Below are 20472 nucleotides of genomic sequence, written 5' to 3'. Positions count from 1 at the left end.
TAAAAAAGCTAAAAAACTAAAAAAACTAAAAAAAACTAAAAAAAGGTAAAAAACTAAAAAAAACTAAAAACTAAAAAAGAAAAAAACTAAAAAAAAGGAAAAAACTGAAAAATAAAAGAGAAAAAGAAAACTAAAAAAATATGAATAAATATATATAAAAATAAGTTGTTTTCTGGGTTATGTCTGTCTGTCTGTCTGTCGAGTGACGTCGTGTTTGTCCGCATATGACGTCTGAATTATTTCACACTAATACAAAAGAAGAAAAAAAAACTAAAAAAGGTAAAAACTACAAAAAAAACTAAAAAGAAAAAAACTAAAAAAGCTAAAAAACTAAAAAAAACTAAAAACTAAAAAAGAAAAAACTAAAAAAAAGGAAAAAACTGAAAAATAAGAGAAAAAGAAAACTAAAAAAATATTAATAAAAATGTTTTTACGTGTGCCCATAAATTAGAATTTTTCAGGCAAGCATTCATTTCGTCTGCAGGAGTTGATCTAGGTATTATAGGTAAGTTGTCTGTGTGTGGATCTGTGGATGGATCAGGTGACGTCATGTTTGTCCGCATATGACGTCTGAATTATTTCACACTAATACAAAAGAAGAAAAAAACTAAAAAAGGTAAAAACTACAAAAAAAACTAAAAAGAAAAAAAACTAAAAAGCTAAAAAACAAAAAAAACTAAAAAAAGGTAAAAATCTAATAACTAAAAAAAAACTGAAAAAAATAAAAAAAGGCAAAAACTAGAAAAAAAATAAAAACTAATAAAAAAACTAAAAAAGCTAAAAAACTAAAAAAACTAAAAAAAACTAAAAAAAGGTAAAAAACTAAAAAAAACTAAAAACTAAAAAAGAAAAAAACTAAAAAAAAGGAAAAAACTGAAAAATAAAAGAGAAAAAGAAAACTAAAAAAATATGAATAAATATATATAAAAATAAGTTGTTTTCTGGGTTATGTCTGTCTGTCTGTCTGTCGAGTGACGTCGTGTTTGTCCGCATATGACGTCTGAATTATTTCACACTAATACAAAAGAAGAAAAAAAACTAAAAAAGGTAAAAACTACAAAAAAAACTAAAAAGAAAAAAACTAAAAAAGCTAAAAAACTAAAAAAAACTAAAAAAAGGTAAAAAACAAAAAACTAAAAAAAACTGAAAAAACTAAACAAAGGCAAAAACTAAAAAAAAACTAAAAACTAATAAAAAAACTAAAAAAGCTAAAAAACTAAAAAAACTAAAAAAAACTAAAAAAAGGTAAAAAACTAAAAAAAACTAAAAACTAAAAAAGAAAAAACTAAAAAAAAGGAAAAAACTGAAAAATAAGAGAAAAAGAAAACTAAAAAAATATTAATAAATATAAAAAATATAAATATAATATAAATTAGCAATCAACAAAGCACCGAGACACAAATGACGACCGGGACACAGGGAGTATAAATGACGACCAGGACATAAGTAAAAAAAAAAAAACTAAAAAAACTAAAAAAATGGTAAAAACTACAAAAAAACTAAAAACTAATAAAAAAACTAAAAAATCTAAAAATCTAAATAAACTAAAAAAGAAAAAAAAGAAAAAAGGAAAAAAATAAAGGAGAAAAACAAAACTAAAAAACGAATGTATATACAGACCGGGACACCGGGATACAAATGACGACCGGGACACAGGGAATATAAATGACGACCGGGACACAGGGACACAACTACAATGGGGACGCCGGGGGGCACAGGGGGATATAAATGACGACCGGGACACCGGGACACAAGGAATATAAATGACGCCCGGGACACTCAAAGAGAAATCACAGACTGGAACACCGGGACACAAATGACGACCGGGACACAGGGAATATAAATGACGACCGGGACACAGTGATATAACTGCAAAGGGGACGCCGGGGTGCACAGGGGGATATATAAATGACGATGGCAACTCAGGGAATGGTCGATTAGCAATCACCATCAACAAAGCTCAAGGGCAATCATTAGAATCATGAGGTATAGATCTGAATACGGATTGTTTTCCCATGGACCATTATATGTTGCATGTTCAAGAGTCGGTAAACCTGAAAATCTATTTATATGCACAGACAATGGGACAGCAAAGAATGTTGTATATTCGCAAGTTTTACGTAGTTAAAAACATATATATATATATATATATACACAACTACAATGGCGCGTAACTAATATGGCGCGTAACGACTTACGCGCGCGGGGGGGCTTGGGGGGGCGCGAAGCGCCCCCACCAACTAGGTGTTGGGGTGGCGCGAAGCGCCACCCCAACAGCTAGTATATATATATATATATATATATATATATATATATATATATATATATATATATATATATATATATATATATATATATATATATATATCTGTATTCACAGGTGGGACACAGGGACACAACTACAATGGCGCGTAACTAATATGAGGTTTAACGACTTACTCGCGTGGGGGGCTTGGGGGGGACGCGAAGTGCCCCCGCCAACTAGGTGTTGGGGTGGTGCGAAGCGCCACCCCAACAGCTAGTGAAGACATAATTATTTGATCGTTCACCTATATTGAAAAAAAGGGCCATTTCAAAATTTTGATTAGACAATTTTGGGGAAAAAAATTGGCATGGGAGAGGGCCCAGTTGCCCTCCGATCTTCTTGGTTACTTAAAAAGGGCACTGGAACTTTTGATTTGTGTTCGAATGAACTCTCTCTATCTTATAGGACCATTATTTCAATACGATCGCTTCTGGGAAAACAAAAATGAAATACGTCAAATCTGATTTTGTGATTTTCGTTAAGATTCCTTTAATTTTAGGTGATGTTTCCCTCCTATTTCAAAAATCAGGTTTATTTTCTCAGGCTCGTAACTTTTGATTGGTAACATAAACTTGAAGAATCTTATATATTTGGAATGGGCATAATAAGCTGTTTATGTATCTATTGATATTAAAATTCCGTTTTTTAGGGTTTTGGTTACTATTGTGCCGAGTCGCTCCTTACTTATAGTTCATTACCACGAATTGTTAGGTAAAAGGCGGGATTCTTTGCCTCAAAATCACCTCAAGTTCTTATAAAAAAAATTGTCGGTTTTCCGAAACTGTTACTCTCATATTTTTTTTCTTTGATTTTTCCAATTAAAATAGCCTAATAACCGGTTTCTATCCTATTTGAATCACAAGATAAGTACAAAAAACAGGATCAGGTGCGATGGAACAGAGCTAATAAAATCAGAATTGCTTGACGCTCATAAGTCTTTACATCATTAACACAGAAAAAGCTTAAGAAGATCTCACAGAATAGACTTTATTAGATCACAGCAATTGTAAACAATTTTTTTATGTTTAAAGAGATTTTTATGAAATATTACGGGAAATAAACGTTTTTTGGCAACATTTCCTTGATTAAGAGCATTCATAGATACCATTTTACCAAATCAGAGTTTTTGGTGACAATTCTAAGGCAATTGAGATGACACATATGACACGTTAGAGTGATTTAGGTGCATTTATAAGACATACTCTGCTACATTAGCTACATTTAATACCACCAGCTATATTTAATTGAGATGAATGACACTTTTAAGCTTATACATCATTTTTGAGACTGCCCATTGCCATCATTCTGCTGTGAAAAGTATTCTTAATTCATTGTTCCCATATTTACCCATATATATGGGTATATACCCATATATAATTCATTATACCCATATATATACCCATGTATATATGGCATATATATACCATATGTATATATGGGTATATACCCATATATAATTCATTATACCCATATATATAATACCCATGTATATATGGCATATATATACAATATGTATATATGGGTATATACCCATATATATACCCATATATACCCATATATATACCCATATAATTCATTGTTCCCATATATACCTCTCTCACTTTTACTGAAAAGTCAAAGTGCTACCTAGTATCAAAAAGCTGCTTGGCATATTAAAACTTTAGATGACAGGTAACTCGCAAATACGAGTGTTTCTCATATCATGGAAAATAACCGTGTTTGTAACAGTAGGGCCTTGAGTGGATTGCGCTGCCGCTCCTAATCTTTGATATAGGTTAAACTATTCCTTGCAGAAGAAATTATAACTGAAGTATAAATACTGTTTTTCACCTATGGTGTGTGTATAGCCACTGATATTTTGAACTCCCCGATCAGAATTTATTCTTGAATCTGCTGATTTGTTATTGTTATTATTGGTCATAAGTTGATGACTACTAATGCTTTTTAGTTGTTGCTGGACTTTTTTTTTTTACCAATATCTGATGGGGGATAAACAGATCAATTTGAGCATTTTGCAAAAAAATTCAGTTGAACATTAAATTTTGAGAAGAAAGATCAAGTTTTCTTTTATTTGTCTTTACAATTTTTTGGAAAACAATTTGACTCAAAACGAATAATATTTCTTTTTTTGCGAACATCTTAAATGTCACAATTAATCACAATGCCTCAAGTTTTAAGTTTTCAGTAATATCCGGCCAGGCAAACTTCTTCTCCTGGGGAGTGGGGGATTACCATTCACAGATGCAGGGGGATTTATTTAAGAAAAACTTGATTCTAAATTAATATTTATTAGCTAATTCATTCCGCGAAAAAAAGCCGGTTCGAAGGAAGGTGAGAGGGTGTTCATATTCTTATTTGAAGTAATTTATATTTTCCAAGCTGCTTTTGAAAATGTAGCAAGATAAGATAAGATTTATTCATCATGAAATACACATACAATATTACATTTTGTTATTCCCCAAAAGACTCTGGCCTGTAAAGAAGGGGGAAGATAAACGAGTCACTTACTCAGAGAAGAACTAAAAATTTAGTAATCTCTTACTCACAGAGAGAAGAGCAAAAAGGAGAAGAAAAGAAATATAAATAAAATAAAAACTATGACGAAAGTAAAACAGTTCAAAATAGGGATGATACTTTTTATTGACAGTGAAATATAAAATTATTTAACTGGATATTTCGAACACATATACAGTGTTCATCATCAGCAGTAAAACTCTTACTGCTGATGATGAACACTGTATATGTGTTCGAAATATCCAGTTCAGTAATTTTATATTTCACTGTCAATAAAAAGGTATAATCCCTATTTTCAACTGTTTTACTTTCGTCATGGAAAGGCAGTGTGGTCTTCGAAGTTATCTATATAAAAACTATAGATAACAATACTAAATAGACTAATAGATTGAATAGACTAAATTATTTAAGCAGTTCAGTAGATTAAATAGACTTCAATGAAATAACAATATATATATATATATATATATATATATATATATATATATATATATATATATATATATATATGTATATATATATATATATATATATATATATATATATATATATATATATGTATATATATATATATATATATATATATATATATATATATATATATATATATATATATATATATATATATATACATGAAAAAAGATAAAATAGCTTCTAATGAGCCAAAGACTTATTCCACACAATATGACTCACAATTAAAGTTTTAAAATCTGACCTTACACAAGGAGTAAAAGAAACTTGAATATGATTTTTGGTATTGCGAAAATTATAATTTTTTAATCAGAGGTGAAATATGGCGGAACACTTAGGGGACGGGGGAGGTCACCATGAAGCTGAGAAAAAGTAAAACATGCACACGAAAGAATATAAAGTGACTCGAGATTAATGGAATAACTCTTCAACAATTAGTTTCCTTTTGTAACGCCATTATATGTTACGCGCAACCCCAGCCCCGCCTCTCCGCACTACCATTGCATTGTGTACCACGGAGGAATCTTGTGACAAACTTTTACCGCACACGGTTTCCACAAAATAATATACACAATTTTGGGTTGGGTAAAATGTTCACACATAAATAGTTCACTGTAACTCTCGAAGTACTAAATATATTATGAGATACTTAACAGCAAATGGATAGGAATAGACTAAATCAAGCTCTAGAAGCCAAAAAGAAAAATATTCAAAGGGTTAACACATTAGCCTAAGCTAGTCTTGCCTAATGAAAAATTAATTCTTATCTCGTATTTTTGTTTCCCTGGAAATACCCTCCCCCCCAGGTACAGATGTTTAAAATCTTTGATTAAAAGGACTTGGCCCTCATGTTCTTTGTAAAACATTAATGCAAAGACTCTGATAAACATATTAATTCTAGGAAGGTAGCACACTTACTAGGACTATGTAAGTGCTAGAGCAATCACCACACTTACTAAGAGCAACTTGGAACAACCTGGACAGCGAGAGTCAAAACGTGTTTAAACTGAAAATGATAGCGATGATGATTGGATTTGGGATTTTGACTTGGATACCGATGATAAAAAAAACGACGTTGAAAGGACTATTGTTTCCCAGTTGCAACATCTTTTCCACATAAATAATAATTTAGTGCCTCTGTTCAAAACAGCAATCGAATTGATGCCAACTGATGCGCAACTATCAACGAAGTGGCAATCGTTATGGTCGGTGATTTATATATGACGTCAAAGGCTTTGTATATGACGTCATTATAAGTATATAAGAAGGCGTTTCAAAGAGAAGTTTTTATTAAACTCATCGATACTACGATGCCCTACAATATCCTATCATATTTTGTGATGGAACCGACAGCTATCACTTTAATATTAAATGGGATTAGATACAACAGCTTTTACATCCTGGACAATCGCCGGTTCATAGACATGACATTATGGCCCGTGTCTTCCGGCAAAAGCTGCTCTCCTTCATCTTCTAAAGAGTTATGGGAGAAATACAAATCGTAAATGGCCAAGAATATACTCCACCGAATACGGCTAGAAAGGTCAGATATGACCATGGACTTTACAACAGGAATTTATAACTATACTTTAGTTATGATTGAAGATTTGTACTTATCTATTGAAAACAAACTTCTCAAGCATTTGGGAATGCCTTCACCTAATCGTACTGCCTCTATTTCTAGATGTGTAGAATGGGATCGTGAACAAAGTTAGCACACAATTGATCTATTGTCGTAAGTTACGTACCGGGACACCGGGACACAAGGAATATAAATGACAACTTGGACACTCAAAGAGAAATTACAGACCGGGACACCGGGAAACAAATGACAAGCGGGACACAGGGAATATAAATGACGACCGAGACACTCAAAGAGAAATTACAGACCGAAACATTGGGACACAAATGACGACCAGGACACAGGGAATATAAATGACGACCGGGACACAGGGACACAACTACAACGGGGACGCCGGAAGGGCACATGGGGGATATATAAATGACGACGGGGGCACAGGGAATATTCGATTACCAATTACCATCAACAAAGCCCAAGGGCAATCATTAGAAAAATGCGGTATAGATCTGAATACGGATTGTTTTCCCATGGACAATTATATGTTGCATGTTCAAGAGTCGGTAAACCTGACAATCTATTTATATGCACAGACAATGGGACAGCGAAGAATGTTGTATATTCGCAAGTTTTACGTAGTTAAAAACATATATATATATCTATCTATATTCACAGGTGGGACACAGGGACACAACTACAATGGCGCGTAACTAATATGGCAAGTAACGACTTACGCGCGCGGGGGGGGGGGCTTGGGGGTTTCGCGAAGCGCCCCCACCAACTAGGTGTTGGGGTGGCGCCAAGCGCCACACCAATAGCTAGTTATTTATAATTATGAATTAACCATATATGAAAGAATCAATACGACGTTTATGGTTGATTATCCGTTTCGGCTATCCGTTTCAACTAAATTAACAAAAAAAAAAGAAATAAAATTATATTCCAAAACATAAAAATATAGAAACTTCAAAATTAAAAATCCTCTGGTCTTTAATTTATCTAGTCATAGGTTGCAAAGCTTTTATTTCTTCTGTAAACTTTACGTAGAGTATTTCTGAAGATCTGGCTGTTCTTTAGAGAGATCTCAAATCAAACCCGGGTTCAATTTTTAGATCCTCTCTATTTACTTCATTTTTCATTGAGGCATGGGTAGGATAATAAAAAAATTCCGTAACTCTTTTTAAAAATGGTATGGGTTCACCTTTGCTATTTATATATGGTCCACGGAAATGCTTTTCCCTACTAAAAGGTGCAGCAGAAGGTAAAGTTGGTATTGGTGGAATAGTCGGACGAAATAAATATTTTTTCTTGCTTTTCAGGGGTGGAATCTCAATCGGGAAAGTTCCATCCTCATCAACAAGGAATTCGTTAACTTGATTAATATCGGCTGGGATTTCTCCTTCGAATAAATTTTCATCATTGACAATTCGTGGGCTGATAATATGTGTCCCATTCATGGCTAGTTTCTTTTTTAATCTCATAGTGCAGTCAAACTTTGTGGATACTCCGCTACATTTCAGTGGCAGGCTAGTGGCACAGATGATCAAAGGGAGTAAAAGTGCAACAATTTTCAAAATAACCTAAAATGGAACAATTTATTATAAGTCAAAATACAAAAATCAATCCCAATCACACCAATAGCTGAGCTTACGACAGTGAACTCTAAAGAATGAGAAAAGGTAATACAAAGATAATAACAAAAAGTTCTAGATAAATAAATGGGGGGATCTTTTTTGGGGGAGGATGTTGGAGAGTGCTATGGGAGAGGATGTTTTCATGGAGGAGCTTTTCACGGGGAAGAGAATTTTTCCATGAAGGGGATGCTGGATTTCCCAGCATTATTTAAAGAAGTCTTATCTTATCTTAAGTCCCGTCCAACCTCGCGGGACGTTTTGGGGCCACTTCTTTTGACAGGTCATGAACTAGGACTCGGTACGTTGTTCTATCGTGTGCATTTCTAGTCAACTCTACGATGCGCTTTCGGTCAAAGTTTTCAATCCACCTCATGCGAGGTCTTCCTCATGGTCGAGATCCGTCTATGGTTCCTTCGAGGGAGATTTTTGGTAGACGGTCGTGGTCCATTCTCTTGACATGCCCGAGCCATCGCAGTTGTTGTCGTTTGATTTTATTTAGGATTGTGTCGGGGGACTTCAGCCGTCTTCGCACCTCCTCATTGGTCACATGTTCAGTGTGGGTGATTCTTGCGATGCGACGGAGACATCTCATCTCGAATGCAAGTAGGTTTCGCTCATTTTCGATCTTCAGGGTCCAGGTCTCACACCCATATATAGCAATTGGCATAATCAGGCTGTTGAAAAGTTGAACTTTCAGGTGGTTCGACAGGTTTCGGCATTTCCAGATATTTGTGAGCCTTTTAAAACTGGAGCTAGCAAGAGCTAGGCGGCGTTTGATGTCGGAGGTATGACAATTGTCCGCTGTGAGGAGACTACCCAGGTAGACGAATTGGTCGACCGTTTCAACTGGCTGGCCGTCAATCATTAAGGAAGGAGTAGCTGCTTGTTTTTGGCGTTACGTGACCATAACTTTCGTTTTTTGGCGTTAATTTTTATGCCAAAAGGTTTTGTGGCTTCATTGAGACAGTCTGCTTGTCTTTGGAGATCAGTGGCCGTTGTAGAGAGCTGGTCGATGTCGTCAGCATAGGCGAGATTGTTGACTAGGACTACACCTATTTTGGCTATTTTAAAGAAGATTTTAACCTATTTAAACCTATTTTACCTATTTAGACCTATTTTAACCTTTTTTAAAGAAGATTATAAATCAAATTTAAAAACCAAGTTTTTTAAACTGAAAGTAAGGAGCAACATTAAAACTGAAAAATTTTCGCGCATTTGAGGGGTTCACCCCATCGTCAATACCTCGCTCTTATTGCAAAAAGTATTTTTAGTACTTTCAAAAGAGCTATTTATTAAGAACCGAATTTTGATGCTAATTCAAAATACATAAATTCATCAAGATTAATTTTACTCATAAATATTTACGAGCTTGAGAATATTTGCCAACGTTTTGAAAAAGGCGAGAAACATCCCTAAAACATCAAGTGATCTCAATCAAAATCGCACTATCAGATTTAGCGAATCGGAGAACCCTACTGTAAAATAAAAACAAACATAAATTACTATGTATATGAGGGGGATTGCCCCCTCCTCAATGCCTCACTCTTTATGCTAATATTTTTCTTGAACTTTTAAAACAGTTTATTATTCCAATTAAATACCCCTTGTGTTTCATGAGTCATTCTTACATGATCGGAACAAAAAGTCAAACTTCAGCGTAAAGAGCGAAGTATTGAGGAGTGGGCAATCCCTCTCATATACATACTAATTTCTGTTCGTTTTAAGTTTTAATGATGCTTCTTATTTTCAGTTTCAAAACTCGTTTTTTTTTTAATTTAAATGTATATTAGAAACGTAAGTAACACTCTGGTCATCGACAGTGTTGCAACGGATTTTATAAACTGAAATAAATTATTTTTATTGGAATAAGAAACTTAAAATTCTTCTATAGAGAAAAGTAAAAGTGGAATGGGATTAGATGCAACAAAAACAGGTTTTGTCAAAATGGCAAGTGCTTATATCTTCCTACTGCAATCTAATTATAGAGTACAGTCGTATAATATTATTTTTTCATAGCTGTATAGTTTACTCATAGCTGTATTATTGTATACTTTGTTATTGTTAGTTCAAAAGGTGATACGTGACATTTTTTGTCAGATGTGTCTTCATTAGCCTACATTAGCCTTAAACTTCTGTTGCTACGATTGGTTCAATCAATTGTCCCAAGAAATCAGTTAACTCAAAGCCAGTGGGGCTGACTTATAAAAATGTACAAGAGGGAGGGGGGTTAAAATGAGTTTTGTATCATGTAGAGAAGGTAGATCAAGTGGATAGCTTCACTTTCCTGGGTAGTATGATTAGTAAAGATGGTAGATGCAATAAAGATGCTGCAAGTAGAATACCCAAGGTCCTGAGTGTTTTTTCACAGTTGAAAAAGGTTTGAAAGTAAATAAGACAAATATGCGAAGCAGGATAGGAATATTGGAAGCTAGAGTGATGACTGTGGTCAAGTTCAATTCTGAAACGCGGCCATTTTGGAAAAAAACAGAGGAGGTTTGTTAAATGTTTTCAAGGGGATTGTTTCAAGTGTTCAAGGGGCCTACGGATTGTTGTGGGTGCCCGCTTGACTAGGTGGATTTCAAAGAGTAAGCTTTACTAAAAATGTGGTTATATCCTGCTTTCTCGGCTATATTAACATAAAGGTTGAGATGGCTAGGACACATTTTGCCAATGAAGACCGTCCTTTTCGGCCATCCATATAGGGCCAATCGAAAAGATTGCAAAAGACCGTCCTTTTCGGCCATCCATATAAGGCCAATCAAAAAGTAGGTCGTCGCTGGGTGGGTTGGAAAGCGGTCATAAAAAAAATTACTGGAATTGAGCATTTTGGGAGAGTGTTGGGAGTTAAGCTTTGAATAGATTAGGATGGAGGAGGAGTGTGTCCAGCTGCGTTGGCCTCAGGTGGCTTGGTGCTGGGGTGAGTTGTTAGTAGCAGTAAAAACAGTTTCAGTAGAGGAAACGATTGCATTGTCTTTTCAGTTTTTAAAAATTACTGGAATTGAGCATTTTGGGAGAGTGTTGGGAGTTAAGCTTTGAATAGATTAGGATGGAGGAGGAGTGTGTGCAGCTGCGTTGGCCTCAGGTGGCTTGGTGCCGGGGTGAGTTGTTAGTAGCAGTAAAACAGTTTTAGTAGGGGAAACGATTGCATTGTCTTTTCAGTTTTTTAAAATTACTGGAATTGAGCATTTTGGGAGAGTGTTGGGAGTTAAGCTTTGAATAGATTAGGATGGAGGAGGAGTGTGTGCAGCTGTGTTGGCCTCAGGTGGCTTGGTGCTGGGGTGAGTTGTTAGTAGCAGTAAAAACAGTTTTAGTAGGGGAAAAGATTGCATTGTCTTTTCAGTTTTTTTATTGAATTACTAAAGAAGAAGGCATATTTTAATTAAAATGTTAAAAACAGATATTGTTCAAAATCGAGAAGGGAAAGCAAAATCATCTAGATCCTCCCAGCCCAATCCTAATTGACGCTCCTGGTCACAGCAACATAGTAACATACTTAGATTGTAAAAAACAAAATAGTAGCCAAAATATTGTATATACCGCAACGGAAGTAATTAGTGACGCAACTGCAAATGAGTTTGGGTCAACAGTTTGCCGAAGAGTCATTGACACTTTCACAATGTGTTATTGATAATAAGAAAATTCAAAGAGTTTCCGAAGAGATTGCCCCCAAGAAATCGTGCTGCTTGTAACATTTTGGTAAAAATTCAGCAATTCATTTCTTAATTTTCTGTATATGGGCTTGAGAAAGAGATGTCGGCTTTGAAACAGTCAAATCTAAAGAATTGAATTTTAAAAATTAATTAAGAAATAATTCATCAATACAATGCAACAAAATAAAGCTATTCCTTATAAAGCTATTCTCTTTATCCTTTTGCAACCCTTATATAAACGTTAATTGTCCTTTATAAATTACTGCTAATATTATTTATAAAATGGTGCAATATTTAGCATTAGTTACTTAGTCATTTAGTTCTAGTTAATTTCGATCAAACAGGCATTTACAGGTATAATATAACTAAACAACCCAAGTGTAAGGTCGTATCTACTGAAGGAGAGAGGGGCTACTGGGATTGAGCCCCTACCCCTAAAAAACAATTTTTGTACGAATCGTTAAAAAGTAACAAACGTGCATACAGTAAGTTTATGTTACGTTCTGTAAAGTTTTTTTTTTTTGTAAAACACTCCCGAACTAAAATACCCCCCCCCCATAAAAGTCCTGGATATGCCCCTGGTTGAGTATCCAGTAAAACACTGATTTTTCTTTAAGTTATCCTTCCTTATAAATCCTTTATCATCAATTAAAGTTTGTTAATGAAATAATTAATTTAGTTAAATTTTATTAATGTAGGTATTTAGCCAGTATAATGTAATGGAATACTTCTAGTCTCTTATACAATACCTCTTGTTCCTTATGAAATGCAGCTAATAAATGCTGTTACGGTGATCCATTACAATCAATTACCATAGACTGATTAAATCTATTATACTACCGTCGCTACTACCGATTGAATGATTTCAGAACTTCAGACCCCGGGAAAATTTCTTGCGGATGATTCCGGCTGAAAATCTTTTTTTTTAGCACACTTTCATTGAGAAAGCGTCTAATTTCTGATTGTTTTGGAAACCATACCGGAAATCCCCTCTGTGGAAAATTCTTCCCATGAACAATCTTGATGGGGTTTTGTTTGAGATTCCTTGACTTTTAGGGGGTGGTTTGTCCGCTTTTTGTGAAAATCAGATAAATTTTCTCCTACTCTTAGCTTTTGATGGGTAGGACTAAACTTAGTTAATTTTATATATTTAGAAACAACATAACAAGGCAATTCGTTTGATAAATATTGATATCAAATTTAATTCTTTTTAGTGTTTTGATTACAATTGAGCCGCATAATAATAACTCTGCTAGTTATCGTGAGAACACATTTTTCACCATCATTATCCCTCAAGAAAATATTGCTTAAGGACGGCGTTCGTTAACTTCGTAAAGTCGTTCGCGAAGTTCGTAAAGTTGCTTCGTTAACCTTCCGTAAACCTTTACGTGAGCAAGCATTAAAGCTAAACTTTAGTTAACTTTTTTTGTAAAGCAAATAAAGTTGACCAATAGGGAAAGAGTTCCAGAGCAAAATTTTTAAACAGATTTGGAAATGTGGAATCAGGAAACTGAAGATATGACATCAGTGGTTTGAAATTTAGTTTTCATATTTTGCACTAAATATCTAGGGTGCTACGGGAGTAAATTCTTGCCAGGATTTTTGGCACAACTGTCAACTTCACAAGAAAATAGGAAAAACAAGGGAATCTTGATATGCTTGATCCTGAAAACAGAATATGTAACAAGCCCTTATGCCTCATTAAACTATACTCACACCCAAAGCTCCTTATTTCTTCAAGACTTTTCTCCGGAATATGGAATGCTTCAGAAATTTGTATAGTTTGCTGCTCAAAACGCACGTAAAGTACAAACTCATACGAGCGGTGGAAATTTTACGGAAACACACTTTACGAACGGCTTTACGAACTTTACGAACGCCGTCCTTTATCCAAAATCTATATAACCAAACACCTCAGTTATAAGAATGTCGTTATAAGGCCTTGCATATTTAATTATTCATGAAAAAAAATGGATACGTTTGTAATTAATGGCTCATGTTCTCACTTTTGGTTGTTCATACCCTGTTGTCTTAAGTTTACACTAAAGACTATGCGGAATAATGAAAAATTTAACTAAATCATACTTGTTCCAGTGCCCCTGGGGTTGAAATTAGAAATATGTTAATTTTAATTAAACGTGAAATTTTCAATGTTAGCTTGTTGGTAGATTTAACGGCTTATGTTTTCTCTACGAATTGTCTGAAACATCGGAATATTTATCTTAAATTAGGTGTGTTTTATTGTTCATCGAATTTATGCAATTTGCAATTTAAAGGCTTGTGTTCCCACTTGTGGTTTGTCCGTAGCTTGTAAGCTTGTGTCTCAAGTACGGAGTGCGATGAATATTGAAACATTGGCATTTATTCACCGCTTTCGGGCCTCTAACGACAAATACTTTAATAAAAAAATTAATACAATAAAGCCAACACAATTATTTAGCAAAAAAGCAGGAAGGTTTTTCGATGACCTTAGAAAAAGGGAAGTATCTGTTTGCCGACAAAATATTACTCGGTTCCTTAACTCTCAGTACACCCCAATTGACACTACATTTTATAATGATTCGTGTGACTTTTTAAATATTGATGTTTCAAATTTGTGTATTTCATTTGTTCTTAGGTATGTTTGTAATTTTTAAAAATGAATATTTTCTCCTTTATTTTATAATTTGTTTGCACCAGTGTGTATGAATGGATTTTAATGTGATTTAAATGCACAAATACATTTTCGATCATTAACAATTATTTAATAATTTTTCAAGTATTTAGTGCCAGGTTTTAGTGTTAGTATTAGATTTTAGGTGTTAGTAGATTGGTTTTATTAGATTCATATAGGCTAAGTGATTTTATCGTCAGACAAGATATACCGTTAAAACGAAAGTAGTTAATCAATGTCGCTATTACAATAACTTTTAATGTCGGCTTTTGACGATGGAAATTTTTTGCCCCACTTTAACATGAAACTTAGACACTAATATAAAAATTAAATTAAAACAAGTGTTCTCATTCGAAAGTAGGGAGCAATATCAAACCATAAAATGAACAAATATTATTACATACTTGAGGGGTATTCCCCCCCTCAATACCTAGGCTTTGCACTAAAGTTTGACTTTTTATCCCAATTCTTTAAGAACAGCTCTTGAAACGTAAGGTTTAATTAGAATAGTTAACTTTTTTTTAAAGTTCTAAAAAAAAACTTTAGTATAAAGAGCGAGGTATTGAGGAAGGGGCAAACCCCCTCATGTACGTAATAGTTTCTGTTTGGTTTATATTTTAATATTGATCCTTAGTTTCAGTTGACAAAACGTGTTTTTTTTTTTTCATTTAATTTCTCATCGTTTTTAAGTAATGCCGGAAAATCCGGCTCCTTCTCCATGGACAATTCCTTCCCCCCGCGGAAAATCCCTCAATGGAAAGTTTTTCCCACTTAAAATGCCCCTACCAGGAAAATTTCCCCGTGACAGTTCCATTCCAGCTGAAAATTCCCCCCGGAAAATTTCTTGCGGATGATTCCGGCTGAAAATCTTTTTTTAGCATACTTCTATTGAGAAAGCGTTTAATTTCTGATTGCTTTGAAAACCATACAGGAAATCCCCACTGTGGAAAAATTCTTCCCATAAACACTCTTACCCTTCCCCCTAGTAGAAAGTTGTTATCGTAATAATTCCCCCTGGAGAATTTATCCCGTAGAAATTTCCTCCATGGAGGATTTCTACCATGGAAAATCCTCTCCTCCTACGGAAAACTACTTTAAACAAGTCCAACCCGGTAAAAATTCTGCCCCGGACAATTCCTCTTAACATATCTATATGTAAAATTGAGTCGGCAAAGAGAACGTAAGACGAATAAATGAAGTTCCGTATAAGAATTCTTACAAATTCCCCCAGTGTAAAATATATCCCTTGGAAATTTTAACCCTGAAAACTTCCCTCCCCAAGGAAAATTATGACCATGAAAAATCCTTCGAGCAGAGTCCCCCCCCCAAAAAAAAAATTCTGTATACTTCCCAATAATAAAAATTGCTATTTCAAAATTTTGATCGGATGAACTTGAGGAAAAAAAGAGGGTGGGTGGAGGGAGGTTCTAGGGCACTAGACCTTCTAATTTCTTTTCTAATAAGCCCTTTCCAATTACCATAGGACTATTCATTCGATGCAATCATCCCTAGAGAAAACAACCCCCCTACACCCCACCAAAAAAGAAGAAAAAAAACAACAGTAAACAAACAAATAAATACGCTTCCGTGATCTTTCTTCTGGCAAAAAAACACACAAAATTTCACAATTTTTGTAGGAGGGAGCTTGAAACTTCTACAGTAGGGTTCTCTTACACGCTGAATTTGATGATGGGGTTTTGATTAAGATTGCTTGACTTTTAGGGGGTGTTTTGTCCGCTTTTTTTGAAAACAGGCGAATTTTTTCCAACTCTTAGATTTTGATGAGTAACAATAAACTTAGTTAATTTTATATATTTAGAATCAACATAACAAGGCAATTCATTTGACGAATATTGATATCAAATTTAGTTGTTTTTTTTTAGTGTTTTGATTACAATTAAGCCGTATAGCTCTTTACTTACAGTTCGTGGTCACGAACAGTTTGGAAACAACTTTTTTCCGATGAAAGTAAAGAGCAATATTAAAGCCTAAAAAAAATGAAAATTTTTGTTTATGAGATTTTTTGTTCCCTCCTTATCCCGCTCTTTAGTGTAATTAATTAAAAAAAACTTTTACCACAAAGCAGTTTTTCACAGAAAAGTAACGAACTCCATTAAGCCAAAAATGAGGAGAAACAAAGTCAAATAATCTTCCAAGCGTAAATCTATCACAAATCACTAAATATATACATAAAAAAAAAAAATCAAGGCCACCAGAAATTACAATAAACAATCGAGCAGAACTCAGAACGAGCAAAAAATAACACGAGTAGGGCTGATAACTAAGATGATCTCTCAAGACCAGAAAATAATTTGCAACTTTACTAAAAAAAAAAAAAAAAAAAAAAAAAAAAAAAAAAAAAAAAAAAAAAAAAAAAAAACAAAGGACCGTAGAATGCCAGTTTAATTTATATATACTGATATTTATTCCTTCAAGTTTTAATAAATTTCTATTATTAAAGTAAAAAAGTGAAAACATTTAAAATGTATTTTGTTTTGAGTAAAGTGCAAATTATATCCTGGTCCTTTAGAAGTCATGGAGTTATGAGCCCTATTCCTGTCATTTTTTGCTCGTTTTGAGTTTGATTCGGCTATTTATTTCAATTTATGTTCGTATTGAGTTTCATTTATTTATCTATAGTGATTTGTGACAGTTTTAGGCTTGGAAGATTTGACTTTATTTCTGCTCTTACATGGCTTAATGGAGCTCTTTACTTTTCTTTTAAAAACTTTTATGTGGAAAAAGTTTCTTAAAATAATTTTTGCTCGTTTTTACTGACAAAGTCTTTTTCATGGAAAATATTATATCTCTTCGTTTGTTTTGTCTTTGAGAATCCATAGTTTTGCTTGCTATTTGTATGTTAGAGAAACCTTTTCATCAATTTTTAATCCTGACACAAATAGTATGTTTTAATTTAATTTTATACCTAATCGAGTTGACAATAAAAATGAAACTTAATATAATTCCCAAGAGATTCTATCTATGCTCTTTGACAGCCTAGATATTCTTACGCTCTTTTTATTTATTTAAATTGTAAGAGCAGAAGTAGTAAGAGTAGAAGCCCCGAAAGTTTCAACTTAATACCCCCAGTCGTTCTTGATGTGTAATGCCTTTTGATTTAGTTTTAAAGCAATATTTAGGTTTGAAGCACAATGGGCCAATCGCATAATTTTGGGGAGAGGGGGTTGACATGCCCAATATCCCTAGAGACATAGTTGTTGGACTGCTCTACTATGCTGAACAAATGGCTCTCTCAAAATTTTGACTGGGTGTGTTCGGAAAATAAATGGACTTGGGAGGACTGCTTGCCCTCCAATCTGTTTTACTCTTAAAAGGGCACTAGAACTTTAATTTTGAGTCAAATTAGCTCCTTTCAGGGTTTAAATGATTTATCTAGCTATTATAGAGTATTTCTGCCTATGATATTGTTTATATACCCTTTTCAAAACCTGCATGCATACAGTTTTTTCGTTCAATTGCAACTCCCCCTAAAAATTTCCTAAAAGTTACACCTTAATACCCTTAGTATCATTAGTTAGTGCTCATAGTTTGAACAGGTACAGTCTTTCTTTTGTTATCGTAATTAACTTATAATAAGAAAAATTTGCGAAATTCATACTTATTCGTGTCTTGTTCGTGTTCGTGTCTCGTCCAACGTGTGGATAAAATGGTGAAGATTTGACTCATCTGTTGAATCTTCGTAAAGAGCTTACGAATTCATTATTACGAATTTACTATTATTTTTATTATTTATTATTATTTTTATAATTTATTGTTATTTATTATTACGAATTGTTATTACGAATTACGAATTTATTATATGAATTCTGAGGTCTGAGCTCTCTGCCGTGAATTATGGTGAGCAGTGATAGCCGTTTGGGAGTTCAAGAACCGTGGATCGGTTTTATTGGATAACCTTGGAATATAGAGAAGGATTTTTATACGATTCATAAGTTACTAAAGGGTATTTTGATTCGTGTTCAATATATCAAAAACGCTTTAAACGGATCTAGAGATTTCCTTCAGTGTTTTCTTAAAATTGTTTTTTCTTGTTTGTTATAGACGTTGCAAAAGGAGCTGATAAAGCTATTTGTCTACCCTAGTAAATCAAATCCTGCTTTTTGATGACTAATGGTAATTGAATAGTAATGGTAATTCGTCGTTATGATTAATAATAATGATTATCATTAATAAATTGATTTACTATGACTAATATTATTATTCAGCTATTAAATAATTTATTATGGTCTAAATAATCATAATTAGTGATGTATAAGTTACTAAATGATTTTTCCAAAGGGTGATTTTGATTCGTGGTCAGTATATCTCAAATGCTTTATTGTAGAATCTAGGGCTTTCTTCTAGTTTTTTCTATATGTGTAACTTTTTTTGTTATAGACATTGCAAAAGTAGCTGATATTAATCAATCAATTAATAAATTTGTTCAACCAATAAATTTACAGTAAAATCACTTCAACATTGACTCCCCGTAAGCCTCTATGGCCAGGAAAAAAACAGGGGAGGTAAATCTATTTGTCTATCCTAGTAAATCAAATTCTGCTTTTTGCTAATGAATAGTAATTGAACGGTAGTAGTAATTTATATTTAGGATTAATAATAAATCTTATTACTAGGATTAATAATAATATTAATATGATTAACCAAAAATAAAACAATAAATTCACTATTATGGTTCAGCTGTTGATTGACTTTTTATTGTCTAGTAATAGAAATTATAATGGTAATTGAATTTGAATTTTGATAGTAATTTGAATAGTAAATCAATTCTTGCCTGCAGCTTGCGAATCCGACAAACAATTTGGAGGCACTTTTCTGAATCTGAAATTTTGTAAACGGCACTTATTCCTAAGAAGGCAACAAATGCTCTACTTACCATATTTGTGTTAACATTACCGAGATAAATCACATCTAGTAATATGAACACCTAGACCACAAGTTCTTTTATCAAAAATACTTGGTCACTTTTAATTTGACATCCTTTCGAGCAGAAAAAGTAAAATCATGCGTAAATTCACCTTGAAAAGAGCATAGACCCTCAGTTATTTTCAAAAATTCATAAAAAGTTGACTGATTTTAGTGACGAATTATCTTTTTAATAATTCTAAAGACATTCTGAACATAAAGCCCCATTCACCCTTTTGTTTTTTCTGGGCAGAGTATAATTAGTAATTATTTCTAGTAAATTCAAAGCGTTTGATTTTGGTTCATTTTTGCTTTGTTACCAATCTTAGTCATACGCCAATTTTCTGAAGGTGGCAAAAAAGCCACATAATTATTAGTATCAGAAAGAGTGTTATATAGGGCTGTGGCGCGGATTAAATAGAAAACCATGTGCATGTACTGTTGTTTAATTATTTATGTTTTTTCTTCCATCACCTTATTATTGAAATAATAATATTGAAATTAATATTGAAATATATTGAAATAATATTGAATAATTAATATTGAAATAATAATATTATAGAAATGTACTATAAATGAGCTTTATGTTCGTTTTGTTACCAATCTAAGTCATAAGTACTAATTTTGAAATGTGGCGCAAAAGCCTTTACATTATTATTAGTATCATTAGCAGTGCTTTATAGTGGCGTGGTACGGATTAAGTAAAAAGTTTTGTACCATTCCTGAATCGAGTAAATCATTCT

General features: G+C 33.3%; 1 long non-coding RNA gene across 1 annotated transcript; it reads right to left on the bottom strand.

The window, feature by feature from the left end:
- Positions 1-7792: 7792 nt before the first annotated feature.
- Positions 7793-19789, bottom strand: LOC136038459 (uncharacterized). The gene is made up of 2 exons (XR_010620213.1): positions 19701-19789; positions 7793-8449 (listed from the first exon to the last, which is right to left on the bottom strand). It is a non-coding gene; the product is annotated as an uncharacterized LOC136038459 (long non-coding RNA).
- Positions 19790-20472: the final 683 nt, after the last annotated feature.

This window comes from Artemia franciscana, chromosome 18, assembly GCF_032884065.1.
Source record: "Artemia franciscana chromosome 18, ASM3288406v1, whole genome shotgun sequence".
Taxonomy (NCBI): Eukaryota; Metazoa; Arthropoda; class Branchiopoda; order Anostraca; family Artemiidae; genus Artemia; species Artemia franciscana.
Note: the sequence above shows the minus strand (reverse complement) of the source record. Positions and strands in the feature narration are given on the sequence as shown.